This window comes from Trachymyrmex cornetzi, unplaced genomic scaffold, assembly GCF_001594075.2.
Source record: "Trachymyrmex cornetzi isolate Tcor2-1 unplaced genomic scaffold, Tcor1.1 scaffold130, whole genome shotgun sequence".
Taxonomy (NCBI): Eukaryota; Metazoa; Arthropoda; class Insecta; order Hymenoptera; family Formicidae; genus Trachymyrmex; species Trachymyrmex cornetzi.
The window spans coordinates 195396-206745 of record NW_017295873.1 but is presented as its reverse complement, the minus strand read 5'-3'; positions in this window follow the sequence as shown (position 1 = coordinate 206745).

Here is an 11350-nt window from a genome sequence, read left to right as displayed (position 1 = left end):
AATATCACGTACACTTTTTGTACTGCTACCGTACAGTTACACCGTACACCGCCATCTCGTGGCAGTACAGTAACAGTACGGTAGCGGTATCTTGTGCGAGTTGGTGTCGGTATCGCACACTTGTCTATCTGGGGGGCAAATATAAAAACTACATAACGCGGCTAATAAAAATAAAAATGTGTAATATTGTCTTATCGATTTAATTTCTGTGACACAATTCCTATAGAGAATCTGAATATTAAATTGATTTTTTTTAAACCGAGCAACAATTCTCTCAATACGGAAAATTATTCATTTATTAACACTATTTAAGATACAAAAAAATTAAAGATACAATTTCTATTTAGCAAAATCTTATTCTGATTAAATGTACTTCTTTAATAAAAATGCATTTAGTTAATAAAAGTTAAATGTGTGATATAAATTATATTTGTTATGCGTGTTTTCTGCAGTCACGTCATGACGGCAGGCTGTGCTCGGTTTTTGCTGTAATTTTGTTGTCAGTACATGTGACAACAGATTGTGTACGATTTCTTTTGCGTTTTTGCTTTCATCAACTGATAAGGAAAATTGCGTTCTATATCTGCTGCGTTTTTGCAATCACGTCATGACGGCAGGCTGTGCTCGATATTTGCTGTAGTTTTGCTGTCAGTATTTGATATAGTAACTCGTGTCGTAGTCTCATCACGATTTCGCTGTCACAATTTGACGTCAAATCATGCATGATTTCTGCTGTCTTTTTGCTTTTAGTATTTGAAATGGCAACCTTTGCCCAATATTTGCTACGTATTTGCCGTCAAGATACTTATAGCAAAGAATGCTCAATTTCTATTGCATTTCTACAGTCATTCTATGTTGGCAGATTATGCTGTTAGAAACTAAGCTTAATGAGGAAGCAGTAGCTTGATATCTGCTGTAACGTCATGATCAAGTTTGCTGGCATACTGCTAGCATTTTGCTATCTGGGTATGTTGATATATGATAACTGTTTATTTAAAGTAAGCAAATAGTGACGTCTTGTAAGGTAAGGGTTAATCTGACAATGAATGTAAAATACTCAACTCACTTCAGACTCAGTTTCACTTGTGTGTAAATGGAAAGCAACTATTATATATGTTTACTCGTTCTGTTAACTTGATCCCCTGATTATAGGCACAAAGCGTATCCATATTTATAAGATCTATGTTTCTGCATTTACAGGAAATTACCCTCTCCTCCCAAAACTCGCGCCACATGTTTGCGCCTTGTGGAACAGCATAAAGTATACGTTAATTAAATCAACAAAAGACATTTTACTTGAAATAAAAGGATTCTTTAAATTCTTATTATATACATACATTTCCGTACTAACGCTAAATATTCCTAAAATATTCATTTAAAAAATCCTCAAAAAAACGTTCGAAGAGTATTCTGGAATATCCCAAAATATTTATGGAATGTAACAGCAATATTCAAATTCGGTTACAAATTCTATTTATACAGGATGTTTCTTCTAACTTGATCATTCTGTTTAAAATGTCTCCGTTGTTTTTGATGATACGAGAAAATACCACAGGGGATCTTGTTCGATTCAAAGGGGGACATATTACAATAAGCAAAAAAGTTTTCTCAAGATCATATTTTTTTCACCTCTACTTTTTTAAATAGAATTGTATAATTATTTTTACAAAATGTGATTCCTCTAATTATTCTGCATATAAAAATATTAAGATAGTGATAACACAAAATCAATAGTATACAAGGTATTTTATATTTTATTCTGGCATATACAGAGTTAGGCATTTAAAACAGGTCACCTGAATAACTCGCTCGTTTTTAACAATAGAAGGAAAAGTGCCAAACAAAAGTTGTATGATTTCAAGGAAAATGTATTTTGGTCATATTGTCTTTCTTCTAGGTGGAGGCGCTAAAAAGATATGAAAATCACCTCCATTTTTTTAAACAGAATTGTATGATTTTTTTTACACAATATGGTTTCTCTAATTATTCTGCATATAAAAATATTAATGTAGTGATATCAAAAAACCAAATTTACGAGATATTTTATACTTAATTCTGTCACATATTGGCATAAAATAATAAATATCTCGTAAACTATTGGTTTTTTTATAATCGTACCTTAATACTTTTATGAACAGAATTATGGAATGAATCAATTAGTGGAAAGAAATCACATAGTTGTTTTAAAAAATATGTACGCAAAATGGATAATTTTTTAAATAAACAATTATGTGTTTTCTTTCCACTAATTGATTCATCTTATTATTCTATTCATAAAAATATTAAGGTACGATTATCAAAAAATTCATGATTTACAAAGTATTTAATATTTTATATCAATATATAACAGAATAAAATAAAAAATATCTCGCAAACTATTGGTTTTTTGATATCACTATCTTAATACTTTTATATGCAAAATAATTAAAGGAACTATATATTGTGTAAAAAAAATCATACAATTTGTAACGTCCGGTGCGCCTACAGTATAGCGCCCCGTCCTTTTACCAAGCGAGCGTGAGCACGGAATATAGCGAATAGACATATGTGCCGACTACAATCGCGTACAGCTATAGGCCACGCTACTGAAACCGTCGCAATTAAACGCCGCGCACACTGCGCCTGCGCCAGACATTAAACAATAAAAACGTTAAAGGAATGCGCTCTCTTGCATAAACATCGCCACCACGGGATAGGAAATAGCGAATACAACAGCCGACTCTCAGTGCAATTCCAAATGCACCCACCGGTCACAAAAGGCCTCTAAATACGAACGAAATCATCACGAATAAAATCGAAGCGCACATAACTAAGAGAAAGCCTTAAACAAACATCAGAATTCCACGCGCACAAAGAACGAAAAGATCCGAAACAATACAGAAACTTACAATGAAAAAACGCGCAGACAAGATATGCAAGTTCCGCCGCGCCAGGCTGCAGCACGCGGCAACCGAGCACACCACACGAACATCGCGACCCCCGTAACGAGATAACGCGTTCAAATCTAGTAAAACCTAATCACTAACAAAGTAAATTACTAATTAGAAGATCGGCACGTTCTAGAGAATTTCGTAATAGCACGTGGACGAAAACATCCCATTTCCGCGAGGGGCCACGAAACCAAACATATATAAAGCAGAGCGTTTTAAGACGCGCGTCCTCATTTTTCCTCATTATTCTTCCCGTCAAATAACCACGGTAAATTCTCCAAGCGTTTTAACTAGCGCTCTGGCACTTCCGTCTTCCTGAAAATCCAGCCCCGATCGTGCGCCTTTGCGGCGTCTGAAGGGCTACTCCCATCCTCAGCTTCGGCGGCGCTAAACCAAAGCGACGACGAAGCTCGCCTCCTGCGGAGCTCAAACGAGCGCCTTCCACGGCGTCGAGGCCTCCGTGCTCACTCCCCTCTCTCACCCTCTCGGTACAACGGCCCGCGCCGCAGCCGTCCCCGTCGTATATCGCGCCTGCTCGCAAACCGACAAGGCCTGCGATCATTACAAGCAAACCACGTATCACGAACAACCAGCCGTGTAAATTAAATATTAAAATAATTAATCTTTACTTTTCGTCTAATTCTTTACCTCTAAGGCCCTTTATTATTCTTCCCTGCTCCCTTTCCCGCACAGGAATCAGAGAGCGTAGATAGAGCGAAGCGTGTGATGAAAATATCACAGCTGCCCTTAGAAAAGAGATCTTTATATCTTCACCAATTCCTCGTACACCTTCGTGTACTACGGGCGCTTTATCTGACAATTCCTCTAACTCTCTGTTTTAATTTCCTTCCTGTGCATAATAAGGGAATACAGAAGCTTAACATAAGCTAGGTATAATAAAAGATATCTCATGAGCGAAATAATAACTCAATTCGTGCCTATAACAAAGGCACTAGTGACAACAGCCTGCCTCAACGCGTAACAACATACCGAAAAACGAATCTCACTCGAAACCAAGGCTTCGCCCCGCGCGCCCCGCTCCGCGCTCGCGCTCCCACGATTCTATGTCGCGTCTCGAGACCGCATTATACTAAACACGCGACTCAGGACGTAACACAATTCCTTTTAAAAAAGTGGAGGCGAAATCTCAAAAAATATGACCTTGAGAAAAATTGTTTTCTCATCATAATATGTGCCCCTTTAATCGAACAAGATCATCTGTGGTATTTTCTCATATCATCAAAAACAACGAAGACATTTTACATGATCAAATTACAGGAAACACCCTATATATTGTTACATATTTCGAGAATACTATTAAGAATTTCTATATAACACTTTTTAGGCTTTCACGAGTATTATCTTCAAAGATACCAGAAGGTTTGCGGGTTGTCGTGTATTTATCTATTACTAATGCAAACGTTTCGTGAACTTTGTCGTTCACTTTATCAGAGCAAGGAGCGCACTGATTCTGAACTGCTGCTCTGGAGAACTCTCTTTATGTACACGTTGTAGAGGGAGGCAAGGGTATGTTGAAGAAGGGAGGAGGGGATCTTCCTTGGCTCGGAAAATTCTGAGCAAGTATAGAGATGAGGCTCTAGAAATACAGAAACATCCAGACAATTTGAACAGACTCAGGTTATAATGTAAGTAGGATATGAAAGACTGTTTTCTTGACAAGATAAGGAAATCCCCCTCTTCCCTTCCTCAATATGCCCTCGCCCCCTTCTACAGCATCTGCATAAAAAGAGTTCTCCGGAGGAGCAATTCATTGTCAGTATCCGTGCGCTCTTCGCCCTGATGAAGTGAACAACAAGGTTCACGAAACGTTAGCATTAGCAATATTCTGTATATATATTCTGCAAAATTTTAATTATTCCAGAAATTTTAAATCCGGTCGTCCCTGAATCACTTTGTAATCAACTTTGTATGTATGTACTACCCAGTAAACATTAAGTCGTTTTTAAGACAACTAAAAGACGTCATAAAATTCTGCAAGACGTCCGAAAAAATTGTACTAAGCGACCTCTTTAAGACGTTTTTAAGATGACTGTCTTTTAGAAGCCTTATTATTATTGTTGTCTTTTAGACAACTACTCTTGTAGAAAATCCCTACTCTTGTAGAAAAGTAATACTGAGCACTAGGAATATTTGGACGCACTATTGTACTACAGCACTACAGCACTACTGTACTGCTACACTACTGTAGTAGTGCAGAAGTGTTCAGTAATGCTGAGTAGTGATAAGATCTTCTATATATCCGCGTTTCGGCAAGATGCAAGAAACGAGTATGCATCACAGAAACTAACTATTAATAACTCTGTTTTTTAAAAAGCACTTTCAGAAACTCTACCATATGAGCACACTTTGATCGAGCCGAGAATAAGTGACGGATTTCATTTACATATGCCTATTTATAGGTATCCGCGTCATTTCCTCCTTACGGAAAACGAGTCCATCTTGCGGCGGTACTGCGTATTACACCGCTTGCTTGGTGGCGTCTATAACGTACATATATTCTACAAGCGTGCATAGTACGCAGTATCACCGTGAGATAGACTCGTTTTCCGTAAGGAGAAAATGACGCGGATCTCTAAAGAGGCATATGTAAATAAAATCCGTCACTTACTCCTAGCTCGATCAGAGTGTGTTCGTAAAGTTTCTGAAAGTGCTTTTTTTTAAATAGAGTTATTAACAGTTAGTTTCTGTGATGCATACTCGTTTTCTGCATTTTGTATCTTGCCGAAACGCGGATATGTAGAAGATCTTAGCACTACTCAACACTATTGAACACTTTTGCACTACTACAGTAGTGTAGTAGTACAATAGGGGGTGATCCCGATTGACCACCAATCACAACGACCGGTCTCGATTGGACACCACCAATCACAACGACCGGTGCTTAGGAGCTTTGTAGTCTCAAGCGCTGTGAGTGGCTCGTGTCCAATTGAGCCGTGTCCAACTGGGTACCACGCGTATAATAGTGCTATACAGTGCTGTAATACAGTAGTACCTCAAAATATTCCTAATACTCAATAGTACTTTTCTACAAGAGTATAAGACATTTTTTAGGCATTCTATATAACATTTTTAGATGTCTTTTAGTCACCTTCTCAGATAGCCAAATCTACCAAAATCATGTATTCCCAGACAACATTTTTACGTCTTAAAGATGTAAAAGACGTCCCAAAGTTACATTTTAAGGCGTCTTAAAATTATCAGAAGGACGTCTTCAAGACATCTTTAAGACATCTTATGACGCTTTTGATGATATCTTTAGGAAGTCTTTCAAATGTCCTGTATTTAGAGATCTTAAATTTAGACATCTTTTAGACATTTTTTAAGACATTTGCGCTACCTTTTAAATACCTTAAAGACATTATTCCGACGTATTACAAGACATTTGCAATCTTTTTTAATGAGTAGTTACCGCGATCATGTTGGAATTGTGACATCAGAAGCGAGAAATGACACGTTAATTTATGTTACGTGTCATTTATAAATAAAGATAATTTGGATAAATGACAAGATTGCTTTAAAACACTTGTAAAAATCGACGAAAATTGTCCTTTCCTCTCTTGACAGCCAGTAAATGGTCGTAATAGCACGTAGTGAGCCTCTATCGGACTTTCTCCAGGCAGGAAACATACGGTCTGACAGCTATTGAAACGAATGAAAAATACGCTTTTACATATAAAATTCCATGATAACTTTAGTTTTCATCCATTTTAACGACTTTGATAAGTACGAGACAAGTTACATTTTCACATTAAGCACATAATAATGGCACGTAACATAAAATTTCGTCAAAATATCACTTTTCATACCTATTAGTTCAGCCTTTTATCGTGGTGAGGAGTTGTAACAGTACCAGTGCTCGAGTCACTATAATAAGAATCGAGACAACAGCAATTCGTCCTCGGGATTGGTCATCGCCATGTTTGGGACCGTGTGATGTGTTAGTGAAAATGTGAGTTTGTGTACATGTACTGTGTACGTGTTAGTAAAACGTGAGTTTGTAACGTACTCTGTACGTATGTACAGAGTTGTGTAAACGACGTCTTAGCAATGGTGTCCTTCCGGTCTGTTGTCTTGACTCTTATTATAGTGACTCTAGTCAGTGCTAGAGTCCCTATAAGAGAGTCGCGTCAATCTTGTACAAATTTTCATTGGAAGTAAAATGGCGAAACCAATCATCGATGCTATTATATTCTTATTTTGAGTATCGTGAACGCGGTAATTTAGATTTTAGAAATTGTGAGAGTAGAATTTACGTTAAAGTATATAATATTGACAAGTAGAATATATGTTAAATTACAAAATATTGACAGAAGTTGATCTGTTTTCTATAGCTGAACTAGTTTTACACTTTTGAACTGAAATTAGTGATGATACGAAACAGTAATGAAATAACACTTTCATTTAACAATACTTTTATTTTACAATAAAATATCTTGCCATCGTCAAACTACCATATACTGATAATTTTAAACGTCCTTTTTGACAATTATATGATTGATGATAAGGTTAGAATCCCAGACAGCACAGTAACGTTTTAAAAATATATTTAAAACGTCTTTAGTCCTATTGCTCGTATCTGAGCGTGGTGACTTCGCTCATATCATATGCCTGTGGTGCGCTAGCTGGTTGTACACAGATCATATGGAACAGTTTCGTCGAACGATGATCAAGTTTTTGTTTAGAGTAGTGTTCCTTGCATAGCAAGAATACTCTCGGTAGATTGCCGTTTCCTTCCGAGAGGAGAACGAGTGTATGAAAATGTTTTGGACGTTTTGGACATATTAAAAACACCCAGATTAGATCCATGGATATTTTAAAAATTAAAAACATCAACACAGTGTTACCATTTTGGACTTCTTAAAAACATGTTAGGTCGCAATGGACTAAAACTGGATTAAATTAATATATTAAACAAATCTTAGACCACAATCAAGACAAAATGATTCTTATATGAGTATTATTATTAATTAATATCTTATTTCAGAATACACATCATAAAATTATGATAAAAAAAAAACGTTTTTCCCTGAATTCGGTACCTAATTTTATAGTGCTTCGAAAAGGTTCGAAACGTACGAAGAATATGATATTGATCAGTAAAGTGTATTTATATTATATGTAGATAAGATAAATTATATATATTGATTTGCGCACTATATAACCGCGTTGTATATAAGCTCTAAACGTCCAGAAATTTTATTATTTTTGCTGTAATCTGTAAATTTGAGAGCCCGATTAGTAATTAATTTTATAGTCATACGCTGTACTTTCACAGTACCAGTTATCATGTATATCGTCTTCGACTAGAGATCTCTACAGTCTCTCTCCTGTCAATAATAGTACGTCGTATTGATACTGTACGGGTTATATACCATGATGTACGTAAACAGTATGCGGTATAGATTTTTTGTCATTAAAAATTTTTACACAGCACAGATGTCCTAGGGACGTTCATGGGACGTTCATGGGACATTCAAAAGATGTCCGTACATACTAACAAAAGCGAAACTCCTCGTGAGATCTTAAAAAAATTTTGACTTGTTAAATCAGCGAAAGCAACACGTCGTGAGCAGATTTAGAAAATTTTTTGCATGGGATAAACATTTTTTAAATGTTCAAATGTGAACATACTTTGTACGTTGAATAACGTACGTTTTTAAAACATTCATACTAAATCCATGGACGTTCGGACTAAATAAAAATCAGATTTGAACGTCCAATGGACGTTGTGTGCTGTCTGGGATGTCACTTTCGATACTTTCCTACCACATAATATCTGTATCTTTTATATATTTTTAATTCGAAACCTTGATAATGTATAAGGCTTACCTATTTATACTTTTGATACACCTAAAATAATTTCATCACTTTATTAATCAAAGCTTCAATCATGACTCTACGCTCTACGTACTAAGGCTTCAAGATCGATTCGGATTTAAAGCTATCCGGATATTCGTTTACCTGAATTACGAATAAATGCTTCAAATTCGGATTATCCGGAGATTCGAATTTTCTAAGATATCCGAATCTCGATCCGAATAGTAAAAATCGAAACCAGTTCTCAGATTCGATTCCGGATTCGTAGTAAACTTATAGTGAATTCGGTTGGATGCATTAGTGCGAACTGTGTGCACATTATATTCTATTATATACTTATTTTTAATCTGAGTGTAAAAGTGAAATACAAATATTTCTCTTATTAGCCTTGTACATCTTTGTTATTACTATTTTAAGATTGAAAGTCTGTTCCAAACATTTATCTATATTTATAAACGATTTTAAATCTCATAGGACGTATATTTAATAATTTATAAGAAACATAATCTATAGAAACAAATGCCTTAGACGGTTTAGCTGGATTTTAAGTGCTTGTATAATTCTGTGTGAATCTATATTTATATTTTTTTATTTAATTTTTCTTCAATTATATATGTGAATTAAAGTTCAATTTTTTATTTTAAAAAGTAACTTATGTTAAAATTCATTAAATCGACGTTTTCTTTCTTTCTGGACATGAATTTAAATCCGAAGCCAAATTCAGATACGATTCTGAATTTAGATCCGGATCCACAAATTCAGATCCGCGGATCCGGATATCGTATTATCCAAATAATACGGTTTTGAGTTTTCGGATCAGAATAGATTTCAGATATCCGAATATCTTATAGATGTCCGAATACTTAAAAGCCTTCTTCTTCTTCTTCTTCTTGGCGAATGGCCTAGCATCCAACAAGGTTGGAACGAAGCCATTGAGAGTCTGCGTAGAATTGAACAAATAAAAAATCAGAATGCAATGCACTGGCTACCCCAAACCGGGCAAACGTAGCAAAAGATGACGCAACAAAAGCGAAAATGGAAGACTCCCCTCTAGACCAGGGCTCGACACGAAATCCACATTTCGGCCGATTTTCGAGTCAGCTCCGCCTCCCGCTATCCCCCTGACCGCACCGCCCCGCGCGCAATCCAAATGCCGCTCGACGATTAGGAATGTATTAAGGCGCTCGTAGACGTAAGGGGCATTCGTTTGGGGCGCTCGACATGCTGTAATCTTTATTCTATCTTTTTTTTCGCTCATTACATACGAAACTAATAGCGAATTCGGTTGAACGTACTAGTGCACATTAGTGTACATTAAAGCCGTTATACGCAGATTTAATCCGTGTAAAAATAAAATGCAAATATTTCAAATTATAAAATACAGATTTTATATAACGGCACACACAATAACATCTATTGTAGATTTTATGGTTTAATTCCGTTTTAAATTTGCGTATAACGGCTTTAATGTACACTAATATACACTAGTACGTTCAACCGAATTCGCTATTAGTTTCGTATGTAATGAGCGAAAAAAAAGATAGAATAAAGATTACAACGTATCGAGCACCCCGAATGAATGCCCCTTACGTCTACGAGCGCCTTAGTACATTCCTAAGCGTTGAGCGGTATTTGGAATGCGCGCGGGGCGGTGCGATGAGGGAAATAGCAGGAGGCGGAGCCGACTCGAAAATCGGCCGAAATGTGCATTTCGTGCCGAGCCCTGCTCTAGACACTGGGCGCCTGCGACTACGACGCTTCGGCGCTGCACAGACGCGCATCCAGACAAATAAAGGGACTGTTGGTGGTGTAAAGGTACAATTTCATGCAGCGAAGCTTCGCTGGCGAAGATCCCCCACTTTGCCGACAACGAAGCTAGCGTCCAACGCTCTTCGCTAAGCCCTCTTATGGCCAGAGCACGCCATATTGACGGGGTGATCCCGATTGATCACGGCTCGATTGGACACCACCAATCACAGCGACCAGGTGCCTAGGGGCTTTGTAGTCTCAAGCGCTGTGAGTGGCTCGTGTCCAATTGAGCCGTGTCCAACTGGGTGCCACCCGCATAGACTCTTGCATAACGCATAATGCATAGTGCATGAGAGAATCAACCAATGAAAATTCTTCTTTTCCATGGAATTAGAGGAAAAAAAAGCTTCTAATTAGTTGATTCACTTATGCACTATGCGTTATGCGTTAGTCCGGATCTACAATAGGGTTTTAAGCCTTAAGCCATAAGAAATGGGCGAATCACAGCTTTTCCATGGAATGAGAGGAAACGGAAGATTCTGATTAGTTGATTCGCTTATGCACTATGCGTTATGCGTTATGCAAGAGTCTGTGCTCCCCGCTTTAAGACCGCAAATGTTATAGGCCTTAAGGCTATCGCACATGAAATGCATAACAGAGCATAAGCATAACATAAGACTGCTGAACCAATGAGCATCTAGCATAATGTCGCCATATTGATTTACATAAGATGCTCATTGGTTTAGCGGTTTATGTTATGCTTATGCTCTGTTATGCATTTCATGTGCGATAGCCCTTATGGCCGCAGCACAGACTCTTGCATAACGCATAAT